Below are 15981 nucleotides of genomic sequence, written 5' to 3' on the forward strand. Positions count from 1 at the left end.
TCTTATGGATAGGTGGGTAATTTTTTTAGAAAATATAATAGATCCAATGGCTACGATGATTTGAGTCTAATGATTGATGGCAAGATGTTTTTCTTGTTTGTGGGAATTTTAAATATTTCTCTTTTTTTTAGAGTGTCCACCTAGAATGCTAGGTGGTTTCACTTGGAGACTTCAAAAGGAGCTTCCAAATTAGTAATAGTAAGATTTTCTCAAAAGAGACTTGATTCTACCACTATAACTTGATTGGCCGCCCCGGCCTCTACCTTTGCCTCCATTTGACTATTTGAGTTGGCTGTCAACGATTCACGGTGCTGGCAACATTACGTTTGATCCAAATGCCACTACTCATGTGCGCCAGCTGTATTCTACCAAGTGGCATGTGGGAATGCCATGATGCATGTGCAGTAACAGCGTGCACATCTTGTAGGATTCGCACCTCGTTTTCACTATTGTATCATCTTAGCGATTAGGAGCGAAATGTGCTTGGGGGTTGCAATTGGGATATAGACCTTATTCTCGAAGAGAATCTTAAAAGCTTACATTCGCCCCCTCGGTCGCCTGTGTTCCGATCCTTCACCTATAAATTAGGAGTAGCAGGTAGTAAGTGGCAGGTTAGATAAGTACTCGTTGATGAATGTTGACTTGGCGTGATTGGCTCTGCTATTTTCACGAAGATGCCAATATTGAAAGCACATCCACCATTTCTGCGGATGTGAGGGATGAACTAATTAATTGTTTCTTGTCCATTATTGCACCGTACCTCCCATTTTCCCGTTTTCCAAACAATTAAAGGTACCCTTACGTTACGCTTGATCCAAATGCCACCACTCATGTGCGCAAGTGGCATGTGGTAATGCCATGATGCAAGTGCAGTAACAGCGTGTACATCTTGCATGATTCGCGCCTCGTTTTCACTATTGTAATCTATAAAGAAACAAACAAAAAACAAAATGATGGATGGATCAGCTCGGGATCCAATAATCGAGAGGAATTCAAGGAAAAAGAAAAATTTGGGATCACGTGTGCGGATCCTAATAACAATATATAGTAGGACATCTCCATGCTCACCTAGTAGCCACTACTAGTGCGCCGGCCCAGTTGGCGCTAAGACATCGTACGTGCATTAAGGGGGTGTTTGATACTGGATGCTAAACTTTAGCAGTGTCACATCGGATGTTCGGATGCTAATTAGGAGGACTAAACATGAGCTAATTATAAAACTAATTGCAGAACCCCTGTGCTACTTCGCGAGATGAATCTATTAAGGCTAATTCATCCATCATTATCAAATGGTTACTGTAGCACCACATTATCAAATTATGGACTAATTAGGCTTAATAGATTCATCTCGCGAATTAAACTCCATTTGTGCAATTAGTTTTGTAATTAGTCTATGTTTAATACTTCTAATTAGCATCCAAACATCCGATGTGACAGGTGCTAAACTTTAACAGTGGGGATCCAAACGGGGCCTAAGTCTGTGGTGCCCAACGATCTCTTTCTTCTAACTCATGCTTGACTGTGACGGTGCTATTATATATTATTGCATGATCATCAGGATAAGATCGTATAGTGACTGAGTGAGACATGTATGTACTAACTTGCATTTATCCAAGAAGAGGCACATGAGTAGTGGTGCATGCATCCACACCTTGGGATGCTGCAAACTTTTATGGGTCCATATGTATAGCCAAGTAAACTATTTTATCCTGCTGCAAGCTGCAGACATAAGTTTATTTAACCTTTGTTCACAATCACTTCCACTGTCGTCGCAATTGCCAAAGACAAGCTCACCAATGCTATTGCGGAGCAGGCCAATTTCCTGTGGAACTTCGGCGACGACCTGAAGGACATGAACTCGGTGCTGGAGTCCATCTCAGCAGCGCTCCAGGACGCTGACACCGGTAGAAAAACGACATTCCATCCTCAACAAAAATCATGGCATCCTCTACTCAGTCAGATGTACTGTGTAGGTGAGATGGTAAGGAAGCTATGCGCGAGGCTTAAGGTCGTGAGTTCGAATCCCATGCACCACGCACGCACGCGCATATTTCACGTGACTTGTGATCCGCCAAGGAGAAATGGGTGCAGCTGTTGCTTAAGTGCCTGAGGCACACTGCCATAGACATCTCGGATTTGCTCGAAGAGTACCAAGAAACTAGGAACCCTTAACAGCAAAGGTGAGTACTTATGTATGTCAGCATCTATGTTGTCCATGCTTCCAATGCAATAACACGAAGGACTACTCTTTCTAGCGGACTCTTCACAATCACTCGTAAAGGTATGCGTTTCTCAATGCAATTTCATAGAAGGCAATCGATCCAACCAAGCGACTAAATCATTCGTCCTTGCCAATGATGTGCATCAGGTTTTCTATATGAAGGGCATGTCTAGCAAACCCAAGATTTCAGAACAAAAGAAAAATCATGTGAGCCAAAGCGCCACATTGTTCTTCCAAGTAAAAAACATCATGGGAGTCGAGAACAAATCAGACCAATCAAGGGATTATGGTCAGCTTGATGGCATGCCTCCATTCGATGTCGAAGTTGACCCAAGCATCATGTTAGCCAAAGATCAAATGTTCGTGCGTTGCTATGGTAAATATCAATTGTGTTTTTTAAACTCATGGATTTTTTTATCTAAGTTTTTATTACACTTATTGGATGTCTACACATTTGCTAGAAAACCAAAATAATTTTGACTTAATTATTTCTTTCAACTCAAATACTCATTAAATTTCTACGTTTTTATTTAAGCAAGAGAGTTGCTACAAAAAAATGGATACGTAACCATATTGTATCATACAAAGCAACCACATTTCACATATAGTCCGGCTTTGCAAACACCATTGTTATCTGAACATAGCATACATGAGTTAGTAGACATGGATATATTTCTAATTGCAAGTAGCATACAACCAGCCTGCACCGACGCAGCTCAATATGCGATAATTTTTATCTTCCCATGTAATTTTTCTACTCTAGTACATATTGAACTCCACATAAATGTGATCTTTCACGCCACAGACGGTTCCTAAAGTTTGGAAACTAAATAGATAGCCAGAAATTTTTTAGAAAGTATTTATATGGATACATGTATGTTCTTCGCAAACTAACAGTATTGTTTACCAATATCAAAAGGAATATGGCTAGGATCATTGCCGCATATGGCAGGTGATGGTAAAGTTATCAACTGCAAAGTATTAGGCCTCGTTGAGCTCTACAATTTTGATATAAAGTTTCTATTCATCCGAGATCAAATGAAAAAGTTGGTACTCAAAACATTCATCCATTAATCTAGTCGTGCTAATACTTAGCACTAAATGAAAAACTAGCATGTGTTGTGTGTTTGTGACCCTAAATGATCACAAATGAATAACTTATGGGCGTTGCTAGCGCCCGGACGTATGGTTCGGGGTGCTAGCATCGGACGCACGAGCAGCCGTCCGATCAGGTCCGACACCACTTCAGGATCTGGCTCAAAAAAAAGTCCCACCGAAACATTGTTCCATGTTGCATAAAATATCCCACTATCCATTGCTGGGTCTAGAGCAAGCACCAGCTTCCAATATGCTGCTCACCCAAGCTAAATAGGGGCATTAAAATTGCAGAAATATGTCGCATATCCTTCTCAAATTAAACTAAATCACAACATCCGAAAATTTCTTACACAAAACCATGAAACATATCGATTAGATAGGTGTAACAAGATGAAATATGGTATGCAACATATAGATTCTGAAAAACAGATGAAACATTACTTAATGATTGTTGAAACAGTGGAGAAAAATAGATGTAACATCTAAAATTAAGAAAAGAAGCTTCATGCAAATTGCAAAAAGCTGAAATAAGTGGTTGAAACATTTCAAATCACCAAATGCCACATTTGAAATGACTAGATGAAACATCACAAAATCAATTGCAACAGTTGAAGATGAAAACATTCAAATGCCTTGCCTTTCTCTAGATTTGACCCTCAAGCATGAGTCCAGCCATTTGCACATTAGACCCTTGGGAGGAGCTCACCGGAGAACAACAAGACCTTGTTCTCCAACAATTTTCCGATCAAATTGCAACATAAAAAATAAAGCATTGCAACATCTGGCGGTATCATGAGCTACAACATCAACCAGTTAGGATCAGGAGAAAGACGGCAAACACAAGCCTAGCAATGAGTTATATCCGGTTTAAACGAGGATAAAAATGAGTGTATTTTCCACTCATCATGTTGTCTTTTCGCAGCTGTACCGCCTTTAGCTTGTTGTATTGTTCCCCTAACACCAAGTCTCCGAGGTCCGTGAAAATAAGGAAAGTGATAGCAGCCCAGAAATCGACCAAGTTTCTTTCCCCCTTTGGCTTTCCTACTAGGATTCGGAATCCTCTTTCGCATGACAATATTAATTATCTCCCGTAGTCCAAAACTCACAAAAACATTAAACATCCTCCGAGAATAAATTAAGTAAAAAACATGCACACACCAATAATAATAATAATCTTGTTTCAATAAAATTGCTAAGGCCAGAGACAATACAAAAACATATTAGACTGTTCATGAAACATATCACGGTGGACAGTGTTTGTGTCCTTATTACAAGCAGCGAGAGGAATTATATATGCTTGTCACCACACACGCGCGCGCACAGATGCACGACATACATATAGTTGAGACCAACAGATGGATCGACTAGAGGTGACCCCATATGGTGAACAATTTATTGGAGATAAACATTAACATAACTTGGCCATAGCTTGAAGCATAGCAACATATGCGTATGAATGGCATTGATGCTATCGTTTTAGGCTTGTCCAGATAATAATATCTGGTTTTAAGCATAACATGGTTTTTACTTAATTTATCTGTGCGTGCGATAATAAACCAGATAATAGCTTGAAACATGTTGTGCATTGGCACCACACGCACGAGAATAAATTAAGTAAAAAACATGCACACATAGATAATAATAATAATCAAGTTTCAGTAAAATTGCTAAGGCCAGAGACAATACATAAACATATTAGACTATTCATGACACATATCACGGTGGTCAGTGTCTGTGTCCTTGTTACAAGCAGCGAGAGATGCTTGTCACCACACGCACGCGTGCACAGATGCACAACATACATATAGTTGAGGCTGCAATTTATAGGCAGCTGCGCTATGTGATGATATGGACAAGGTGCAAATGGGTGGTCCTGATATGGATAAGGTGCGAATGGCTGTCTACTTGTATTGTGTAGCTCCAATGTACGTATGTATCTTATACATGTATACAGTTGATGGATAAGGTATACAGTCTTTGTTACCAAGTAATTTTACTTTCGCACGTTTCAGCCGAGAGGCAGAAGAGAATATTTTACAGAGAGGGCAGAGAAGGAGGTTGGTAGGGTTCCCCGTGTCGCCAAGATTTTTGCATTTTACATGTGTGTATAGATCACTTCGTCGTGCGGCGCCCTACTCCAGGTTGTACCCCAGCAGACCACGTTCTGTTTCTCTGCCTCCACAAGGACCACAAGACTTAGTAAAAAAAGCTAAACTTTGCAACACGATGTATACAGAATTAGTAGCTAGATCTATATATGAAATTCATCCTAAAACTGATAGGTGGAGAGAAGTAAAAAATACCAATTTGATTTCCTATCTGATTAGAGGAAATATGGATGGATCGGTCGCAATTAGCGAAGTGGCTCCAATTGACATAAAAGGTGTGCATTGCATTCAGCAAGAAAAATTGAGTTTCTACTGAATCTATGAAAAAAAATGAGCTTACGTTATCATATATAGGCATAAATTAAAATGACAAGAAATTCCAACCACGGTATATAAGACCAATAATTGGAAAGATGGATGAAAGGAAGATAGGGTTTAAATTAAAGTCTCCGCATAGGCAGTTTGACTATGATCAATTTTACCTGTATTTCTCAATATGTAGATAATTCTATGCCAACAATTAAAAACTAATACATAATTTGACACGGTGTACCTTGAGAACGTTTTGAAAATGTACTCTCGTTAGGCGTTCACCTCCTTAACAATAACTGCGACTGTAAAATAGGTACATCGACGCTAGCTAAATAAACAACTATAAGATTTAGCAAGAGATCATTTTATACAATCCTGTAACGAAAGAATTTGACAATTATATTGTCCATATATTTTGACGAAAAACATCTAAATTATATAAGGTGGGCCCGAAACAGTTGGATTAGCATATGGTTACCCGTTTGTTGTCTTCCGGCCCTAAAAAAAGGACCATCTTACTGAAAAAGGTTCTATTAGCACAAGTAGAGAACTGACTTTCGATGCACCCCCTTTTATCCCGGTTTAAAGTAGGCCCGGGAGAAAAGGGGGTGCGCCATGGTAGGCAAAAATGGAGGGGAGATTTACTCCCGGTTGGTATTTGCAACCGGGACTAAAGGCCACCCTTTTGTCCCGGTTGGTGTTACCAACCGGGATAAATAGTTTACTCCCAGTTGGAGGTTCCAACCGGGACAAAAGGGCCACCATTTTGTCGGCCCTTTTGTCCCGGTTGGAGCCTCAAACCGGGAGTAAACTTTCAACCGGGACAAAAGGTGTTTCTTTTTGTGTCGGTTGGAGTTTCTAACCGGGATAAAAACTCATCCCCATTATATACCAAGACAGAGGTCTTTCTTCCTCCTCCAGCCCGAGCCAGTCCACCATAAAGACAGAGAGCTCAGCTTCACCTACTCTCCGGTGGTGCCGAAGCAAGGGAGGTGCTGCCCGAATTTTTTTTCCCTCATTTTCGTGGGAATTTCACTCAGCCAACACAAGTGTTGTGAAGGTTTGCTACTTCATCCTCGTGTTACGCTTTAATTTATGCTTTGGAGATGGAAAGTTTATTTGCTAGAATGTGATGAAGTAGAAAATGGAGAGGTACTTTGAGCTAGAATGTGAGGGAGATTGATGTGTCATATATAGTATGTATTCTTGCAGTGATTTAAGAATGATGCTACCTTGTCTAGATGGTTTATCTTATCAAATTCAATGTGGTTTTTCAAATTCATACTTATTGAACTTGCATACCGTGTTCATGTCGGCGAGAATGTTCTCCGCCGAGCAGCAACGTATGTCAAGAAGGAGGTTTGATTCTACGAGAAAGAGTGGATACGGACATCGTGACCGTATCCCCTTTTTCGTAGAATCGAACCTCTTTCATGACGAAGTGCGGTGCCGCCCAGTTGAGAACATGCTCGCCAGATGATCACGGTCTTCAAGTTCAACAAGTTCTGTAGGCATACCGTGGTCATCTCGGTAAGCATGTTCTCCGTGGAGCAGCAACGGACGTCAAGGAGGAGGTTCGATTTTACGAGAAAGAGAGGCAACAGACATTGTGGATGACTGTGTCCCCTTTCTCATAAAATCGAACCTCTTCCATGACGAAGTACGGTGCCGCTCAGTTGAGAACATGCTCACCGAGATGATCACGGTCTTCAAGTTCAACAAGTTCTGCAGTGCTAAGGTAAGAATTTTTGTACATAGATGGCTTCTGCTACTAGAGGAAGTGGCGATGGTGGGGGCGATCGTCGTTCCTCTTTCGGCAAGGGGAAAATCATAGTTGGCCCTCAGGATAAGCCGAAGAAAATGAGCGCGTTGGAGAAAGCAATGCTTCGTTATTTGCAGAAACGTCATGAAGAAGCTGTTGCCGCGGGTCAGGAACCTCCTTTTGGTGGTCGTTATGCTCCACCCTCAGTCCCAGGTGTTTCACGTCCACTTAGTACTACCATTTCAGGTGGCACAAATAAACCACAGGATGAGGCTGGGTCAGCGGAACCTTCATCTTCACCGCCCAAGGATGCTTAAAGTCCACCTAGATAATAACCAGTGGATGACTTGTTGTATTGTATCATGTTGTTTGGATATTTAATTTAAATATGTGTATTTGTATCTATATCTAAACTTTCAGCATTATTTGCACTACAACGTTTGACATGCTTTCAATCATGAATCCATTTTCAAGTGTAATCAATTTTCACGCGTAATCCATTTTCAAGTGTAATCAATTTTCACGCGTAATCCATTTTCAAGTGTAATCAATTTTCACGCGTAATCCATTTTCAAGTGTAATCCATTTTCATGCGTAATACGATGCAGATGGACCGGCAATGGATGTATAATGCAGACAGACGGAGCAAGGTGTTTATTGATGGCTTGCATTATTTTCTCGAAGTGGCCAAAGCGAACAAGCCAGAGAATGGGTTCGTATGTTGTCCATGCTTCCAATGCAATAACAAGAAGGACTATTCAAAGGATTCCTGGGGGACTATTCACAGCCACTTGTTTAGATACGGTTTCATGCCTAACTATTTGGTTTGGACCAAGCACGGTGAAAGAGGGGTTGTAATGGAAGATGGTGAGGAGGAGGAGGAGGATGGCAACATTCCTGACTAGGTTGCAGGCCAAGCTTTTGCAGATACTACAATGGGCGAGGCTGATGAAGATGAGTTTGCAGAAAATGGCCCTACGATGACCTTGGTCAGGTGCTACGAGATGCACACAGAGATTGCGAAACTGAGAAGGAAGCAGCAAAGTTGCAGCGCATGATAGATGATCACCAAAAATTGTTGTACCCAGATTGCCAGCAGGGCCATAAAAAACTAGGTACGACACTAGAATTTGTGCAATGGAAGGCAAAAAATGTTGTGTCCGATAAGGCATTTCAGGGGATGTTGAACATTGTCTAGAAGATCAGGCGAGATGATCCTGGTGATGTCGAGGGGCAGTCTCCCAAGAAGAGAGTTCCCACGAAGGTGATGTGGTATTTCCCTATAATACCACGCTTGAAGCGCTTGTTCAGGAACAAGGCAAATGCTAAGTTGATGCGATGGCACAAAGAAGAACATATGGAAGATGAGATGCTGAGACACCCCGTAGATGGGGCCCAGTGGAGATCAATTGATAGAGCATTCCTGGACTTTGAAAGTGAAGCAAGGAACATAAGGTTTGGTTTAAGTACTGATGGATTCAATCCATTCGGTGAGTTGAGTAGTGGCTATAGTACTTGGCCTGTGACCCTATGTATGTTCAACCTTCCTTCTTGGCTGTGCATGAAGCGGAAGTTTATTATGATGCCGGCGCTTATCCAAGGCCCAAAACAACCCGGCAAGGGATATGGAACAGAGGAGTTGATCGAGTTTTGTGTTGATTTTATTGACTCAATTGACTCGATTGGGATTCCAACTTCACGCCACGAGGGGAGGCTCCGGGGAATGGGCACCCTTGGAAGGAAATCAAGTTTGAGCAATGATACTGATTTGTTCGACAAGGCACACTACACTGTTCTGCAATAGTCATCCTTTGTGTCTCCCTATATCGAGCAGCACAGGCAGATGGTAGTTTTCCAAAAACCTGACGAAATCCGATGCTTGGCTTACACATCATCACATGGAAACTTTTTCCTCCTGGTTGCGCCAACAACTCATGGGTAACTCTGAGATTTACCCACAGCTCGCTTGGTTAGCCAGGGGACCTGCTAGCACAATCGTGAAATTTCAAGACTATGAGATAAATGGTTATACATTTTACACGAGAGCCTAGGACCAGAAAAGCACGAACAAGAATAGTGGTGTCCGCATAGATGCCATAGATAGAAATAATAACAAGGAGTCGTATTATGGTTTCATACAGGAGATATGGGAACTCGAATACGGACCGCTGTACATCCCTGTATTTCTTTGCAATTGGGTGAAGCTAACTGCCGTAACCAAAGATCAGTACGGAATGACAATAGTAGATCTGAGCAAGACTGGATACAGTGATGACCCATTCGTACTTGCGAATGATGTGCATCAGGTTTTCTATGTGAAGGACATGTCTAGCAAACCCAAGAGAAATCCAGAAGAGACATGGGAGCCAAAGTGCCACATAGTTCTTCCAGGTAAAAGAAAAAATCGTTGGAGTCGAGGATAAAATAGACCAATCAGATGATTATGATCAGTTTGATGGCATGCCTCCATTCGCAGTTGAAGTTGACCCAAGCATCCTGGTATCCAAAGAAGAGGCTCCATACTTACGCCGGGATCATGATCAAGGAACTTTCGTGAAGAAGAAATTTTACAACGTTGTATTGTAATGCGCTAAATTTACTTGACCTTTGTGAAGTACTTGATACAATTTTTAATTTAACCTATGTATGATTTCATGTGTTCTTAAATTTGTTGAGGTGAAGATTTATTAGATAAACATGAACAATGTTAACCACATACATATATGGATTTTTTTTGCGCGTTGAAATTATTTAATTGAATAATTTCTCCATCATTGCGATGTAGTAAAATAATTATTTTAGAGGCTAAACGAACTGGTATAGAATTAATGACTAATTCACACTTATTGTCAATATACTTGCTAATTAAATATATTTTTGCATGTTCAAAATATGTGAATTTTTTTGTTTTTGCATCCTGAAATGCAGTGAAAACATACATAAAATCCTTTTCCAAAAAATAGGCGGGAGATGAAAGTGTGGGAAAAGGCCCTTTTGTCCCGGGTGCCAATAGAAACCGGGACAAAAGGACCTTTTATCCCTGTTGCCAACTACAACCGGGATAAAAGGGTAGTTTTCGTTTCCCGCCGGGGACGTACCCTTTTATCCCGGTTACAGTTAGCAACCGGGATAAAAGGGGGGGCCCTTTTGTCCCGGTTGGTGTTGGCACCCGGGATAAAAGGGCCTTTAGTCCCGGGTTCAATTACGAACCGCGATAAAAGCGGGGAGGGATAAAAGGCACTGTAGCCTCTTCTACCACCACCCCACGCTAGTTACGACACTTAGCCAAATTTTCACCGCTGCCAAGATCCCGCGCCCTTCCGCCAGCTCCGTCACCGCCCATCCGCCTCCCTCGCCGGCCGCCGTCGTCCTCGTCGTCCATCGCCCCGGCCATCATCGTCCCGCCGCCCGACCGCCTCGCCCGCGCCCAGACCACCTCCTCCTCCATCGCCCCGGCCCGCCTCCGATCCTCCTCCGTCGTGCCCCCTCGACCTCGTCGCAGCCGGCCGCCTCCATCGCGGGGCCTCGTCCCCGCCTCAGTCAACGCCACATTCTCTGTCGCCGCCTCATCACCGCCTCTGTCGCGCGCGCCGCCTCCGTCCCTCGTCGCCGTCCGCCTCCGCCCGTTGTTGCTGTGGCCACCTCGCTCCGTCCCCGCCTCCGCCGTCCCACCGCCCCGGCCGCCGCCGTCCCGCCGTCCCGGCCATCTCGTCGCCCAGCTAGGCACCGCGTGAGGTCCGCCGGCACTGGCACCGGGAATGAACAGCTCTTGCTGACGCAAACCCACCGGCTTGCGTAAGCAAGGACCTTTTTTATTTTTTAGTTAGAAAATGAATAGATATTAGTAGATTAGTTAGAAAATCAATAGATATTTGTAGATTAGTTAGAAAATCAATAGAAAATCAGTTGATAAATTTTGTAGAAATTCATTCAAATTACTAGGAATTAGTTGTAATTTGCTAGAAATTCCAATAAATATGTTGAAATAAGTAGAAATTTGGTAGAAATTCTTACAAAGTACTACTAATTTGTTGAAATTTGTATAAACATTCCGAACTCTGTGGGATTCATGTTATTGTAAAATTATTAGGCATTAGTAGAAATTTTGTAGAAATTCCAATAAATATGTAGAAATTAGTAGAAATTTTGTAGAAATTCTTACAAAGTACTACTAATTTGTTAAAATTTGTATAAACATCTCGGATCAGCGCTTGGTTTGTTGAAATTTGTATAAACATCTCGGATCAGCGCTTGGGTTTTGTAAGTGTCCATTTATCTACATGTAAATTTTGCCTCATATCATTATTTTTTTTGCGTGCGTCACCGTACTAACTTCATCTTCCATTTTATGTATCATGCTAATTCAGATGTGCCGACGAGAGGCGTACCTACATATTGGCTTCATGGATCCATCCGTAGTTAACCAAAAACAGATACAATTATCGCCGGAAAAAACCTTGGTGGAAGTATACAATTTCCTAGACAAACAAAAATTCAAGGATTTCATACTACTTCCATACAACTTCAAGTAAGTGTGTGTATACCATCTACTTTCGTTGTCTTTTTCCTTACCTGATTAATTAGTTAGCTCTAATATGCATGAACATTTTACGTACGCAGCTTCCACTGGATCCTCATTATAATTGAGCTTGAAAGAAGCCACGTCACTGTCTTCGATTCGTTGAGGAAAGATCCGGTGGAGTACCAAGACATGCAAGACATGCTAGGCTTGTAATAATTCTGGACCTTTATCTCTATGCAAAAGTTTGTTTCCTAAATTTTATCCCTGTTACACTATATCATTCATTATTCTAATCCGCAGCGCATGGAAACAATTCATAAGGACACACAAAGGTCCATTCAAAGAAAAACTTACATGGAACACAGACTTCCCGGTACGTATGAAGTCTGCACATTTAGTACATTGTATAACACGAATATTTTATAACTTATTTTTTTCGACACTGAAGTCCTTAAGATAGGAACTCGGGAATAATCTATGTGGCTACTACATCTGTGAGCACATGCACAGTTTTATGGGACCCAAGGGACTAAAGCTGACGCCGCACAACTTTAAAGTACGTAAAATAAAACTACTACTAGTTAATTATTTTCTAGCTCCTTATATTTAATTGTTCGTGTAACATTCACAAATTTCCAAATTATAGATGTTAAATATTCAACAAGGACTCTTGAAGAAAAAAAAGGGTAGCGGCAATATGTGAAGGTCTCGTTGGATTCCTAATGGACGATGTAGTAAATGCACAAGGAGAATTTTATTACGATGGACGACAATTAGACGCTCCGAGCAACACCTCGACGGGAAGATTGTAGATATATAGTTTGATTTGTATACATAACACGCGCTAAGATCGATTTGTATATATAGTTGATTTCATTATACTAGTTGAATTATGTATATGAATTGTGTATATATAGTAATTGTATAATTACAAATTTCATTCGTTTAAATACTAGTTGATTTCATTATAAAAAAAGTCTCAACTACTAAAGGTTAACAAAAGGGCCGCGGTACTACGTACGTGATGCATGAAAATTTCAGATGCCATGCAGGAAAATTTAAATAGGACTTTAGTCCCGGTTGGGAAACCCAACCGGGACTAAAGGGGCACCCTTTACTCCCGGTTGCTTTTACCAACCGGGAGTAAAGGGCCTGTCCCGCGCCAACCGGGACTAAAGGGTGACCTTTACTCCCAGTTGAAGGACCCGGGACTAAAGACCCCCCCTTTTGTCCCGGTTGGTTTATCCCGGATGGATTTTCGAGAGATATGCACCCTACCAACCGGGACTAAAGGCGAGTTCTCTACTAGTGTAGGCCATGCAGCCGGCTCTGTGGTACCAAAAAGAAATTTTTGACATGGTTTACATCGAGAACGTTTTGAAACTAGACTTTGGTACGCAGTTCACCTTCTTAACAATAACGGCGTACATAGACGCTATCTAAATTGACCACTTTAAGATTTAGCGAGAGATCTATTTTTTTAATCCCGTAGCGAGATCTATTTTTATAATCGCGTAGCGACTGTACGAAGGACTGAAAAATAAGTTTGATTACCGTATATAGTTAGCCAACTCGTTAATGGAATAAACGATAGAGTTCTGCGAGGCAGACTAGCCTTTCACACGCACCAACTGAACCAGCTGGCATGATGTATTTGATCTTACTCCCTTGGTCCCATGGAAAGGTAGAAATAACCATATATAGGCATGTAATTATCAGTTATACTTATGGGATACTTAGATGACTTGATGTATGAATCAAGAAAATGCATCGATCGAGAACTTACGGGGATCATCTCAATAATTTAGAGACCATGCGCATATATATTGTGGAAGGTGTGCGTGAGGGTCGTTATCTATATCCTGTGTTAGAAAAAGATTGCATATATAGTTAATGTTTGTCTTTCTTCGGATGGCACGTTAGCTGACCATTGACAACATGTGATGATTTTACTAACATCAAAATTAGGCATGCCCCATTTTTTAATTGGTGCATGGAGTGGGAGGTTTTGGTGGGTGAGCATTGGTGTGCAACTCGTGTGCGTGAGCATGTGTGCGTAAGATAATGTGTTTTGTTAGAAAAAGAAGATAATGCCTCTAAACAATCCAGAATAGAAGGCGGGCCCTGACGACAAGATAATACCTTACGCGGCGATGTCTCAACGTGTCACCTGGGGCGGCTTTTGCAGTTTCCCCGTACACACACTAAGAGCCTCCGACCCTTTTTTGTCAAACCTTCTCTTGTAGTCATGCATATATCCATGATGATTTGAGTCTACTGATTGACAGTTAGATATTTTGCTTGTTTGTGAGAATTTTTAGTTTCTATTTTTTTAGAGTGTCCACCTAGGATCCTAGGTGGCTTCACCTGAAAGCTTCAAAAGAAGCGTCCAAATTAGTAATCATAAGATTTTCTCAAAAGAGACTTAATTCTACCACTATACCTTGATTGGCGGCCCGAGCCTCTACCTTTGTCTCCACTTGACTATTTGAGTTGGCTCAGAACGGTTCACCGCGCTAGCAACGTTACGTTTGATCCCAATGCCACCACTCATGTGCGCCACCTGTATCTACCAAGTGGCATGTGGTAATGCCATGTTTGTTTTAATTTCGTCCATCAGCATTCACAATGATATCATCACCATTATGTAATTATCCCACTTTTAATTTTCTTGCAACTCTGTGAAGTTAACAGTCTCTGATCAAGTTTCCGAGGATTGCTATATCTTTGTTTATTATCTACGGAAGTTGACAGCACATCCACCATAATTCATGGCCCACCAGACTCTAAGTCCACTGCGAGTATATATTAATTTGTTTTAATCCGACTATACTAGATGTGTACCAATCATTCGATATGAGGGACGAACTAATTGTTTCTTGTCGACTATTGCACCGTACCTCTCGTTTTCCAAACAATTAAAAGGTACCCTTCCGTGATGGTTGTACCGATACCGACTATCTATATTATTGCTTTCTTGAGCATACCAAACGAGTTAATTGGTATGATGATGTTATAGCTCATTTATATATGCTTAAATACATACACCGGTAGAAAACTCGCCTTTAGTCTCGGTTGGTACGTGTTAGACACCTAATCCTTGCATTGATGGCTAATCCTTCCAGCTTTTGTCTTCACGCACGCATGCATTGATAGCCTCCTGCGGATGGCCTTTCAGCTACTGCGCCGTTCAACTTCTGTGGCCTGTCCGGCTTCTTCCTTTCCCCATATAATGTAATACGTTCAACTCAAATGAATGAAATCAAATTATGCGTGTATTATTCTCGCTTTCAGTAGGGGCCAAATCTCCCGAAAATCCATCCGGGATAAAGATGAGAAATTAATCCATGCGTGGCTTCATGCAAATTTGTTCAGATCAGGTTTGAACAGCATGTAATCTTTTTCAGGCATCTATATGGAGCGTGGGTGTGTTATGTTATCTTCTACTACACATATAACATTAAATTCATTCAGTTTGGCTGAGAGCCCAAAATGCAACGAATATGCCATCCAACGTGAAAAAAAGATGTGGAACAGTATACTCTATCTTCGAAATTAATTAACGAGATTCAGCTTCAAAAGAGATAAGAGCAGACAAGAGGCACATGGGTGCATGCATCCACACCTTGGGATGCTGCAAAATTTGGGATCACGTGTGCGGATCCCTAATTAGGAAAAAAGAATAATTGTGCTAGCAAAATGTGGAACACGACTGCCGGCCCAGTTGGCGCTAAGACATCGTACGTGCATTAAGTCTGAGGTGCCCAACGATCTCTTTCTTTAACTCATGCTTGACTGTGACGGTGCTATTATATAATATTGCATGATCATCATGATAAGATCGTATAGTGACTGAGTGAGACATGTACTATAACTTGCATTTAAGCCTCGAACTGTGTGTCGTTACGTGAGCTGCCTCCTCTCCTCGCCTCTGAATTATTGAACCGTTTCCAACAGT

The sequence above is a fragment of the Setaria italica genome, chromosome VIII (assembly GCF_000263155.2).
Source record: "Setaria italica strain Yugu1 chromosome VIII, Setaria_italica_v2.0, whole genome shotgun sequence".
In the NCBI taxonomy this organism is placed as follows: domain Eukaryota; kingdom Viridiplantae; phylum Streptophyta; class Magnoliopsida; order Poales; family Poaceae; genus Setaria; species Setaria italica.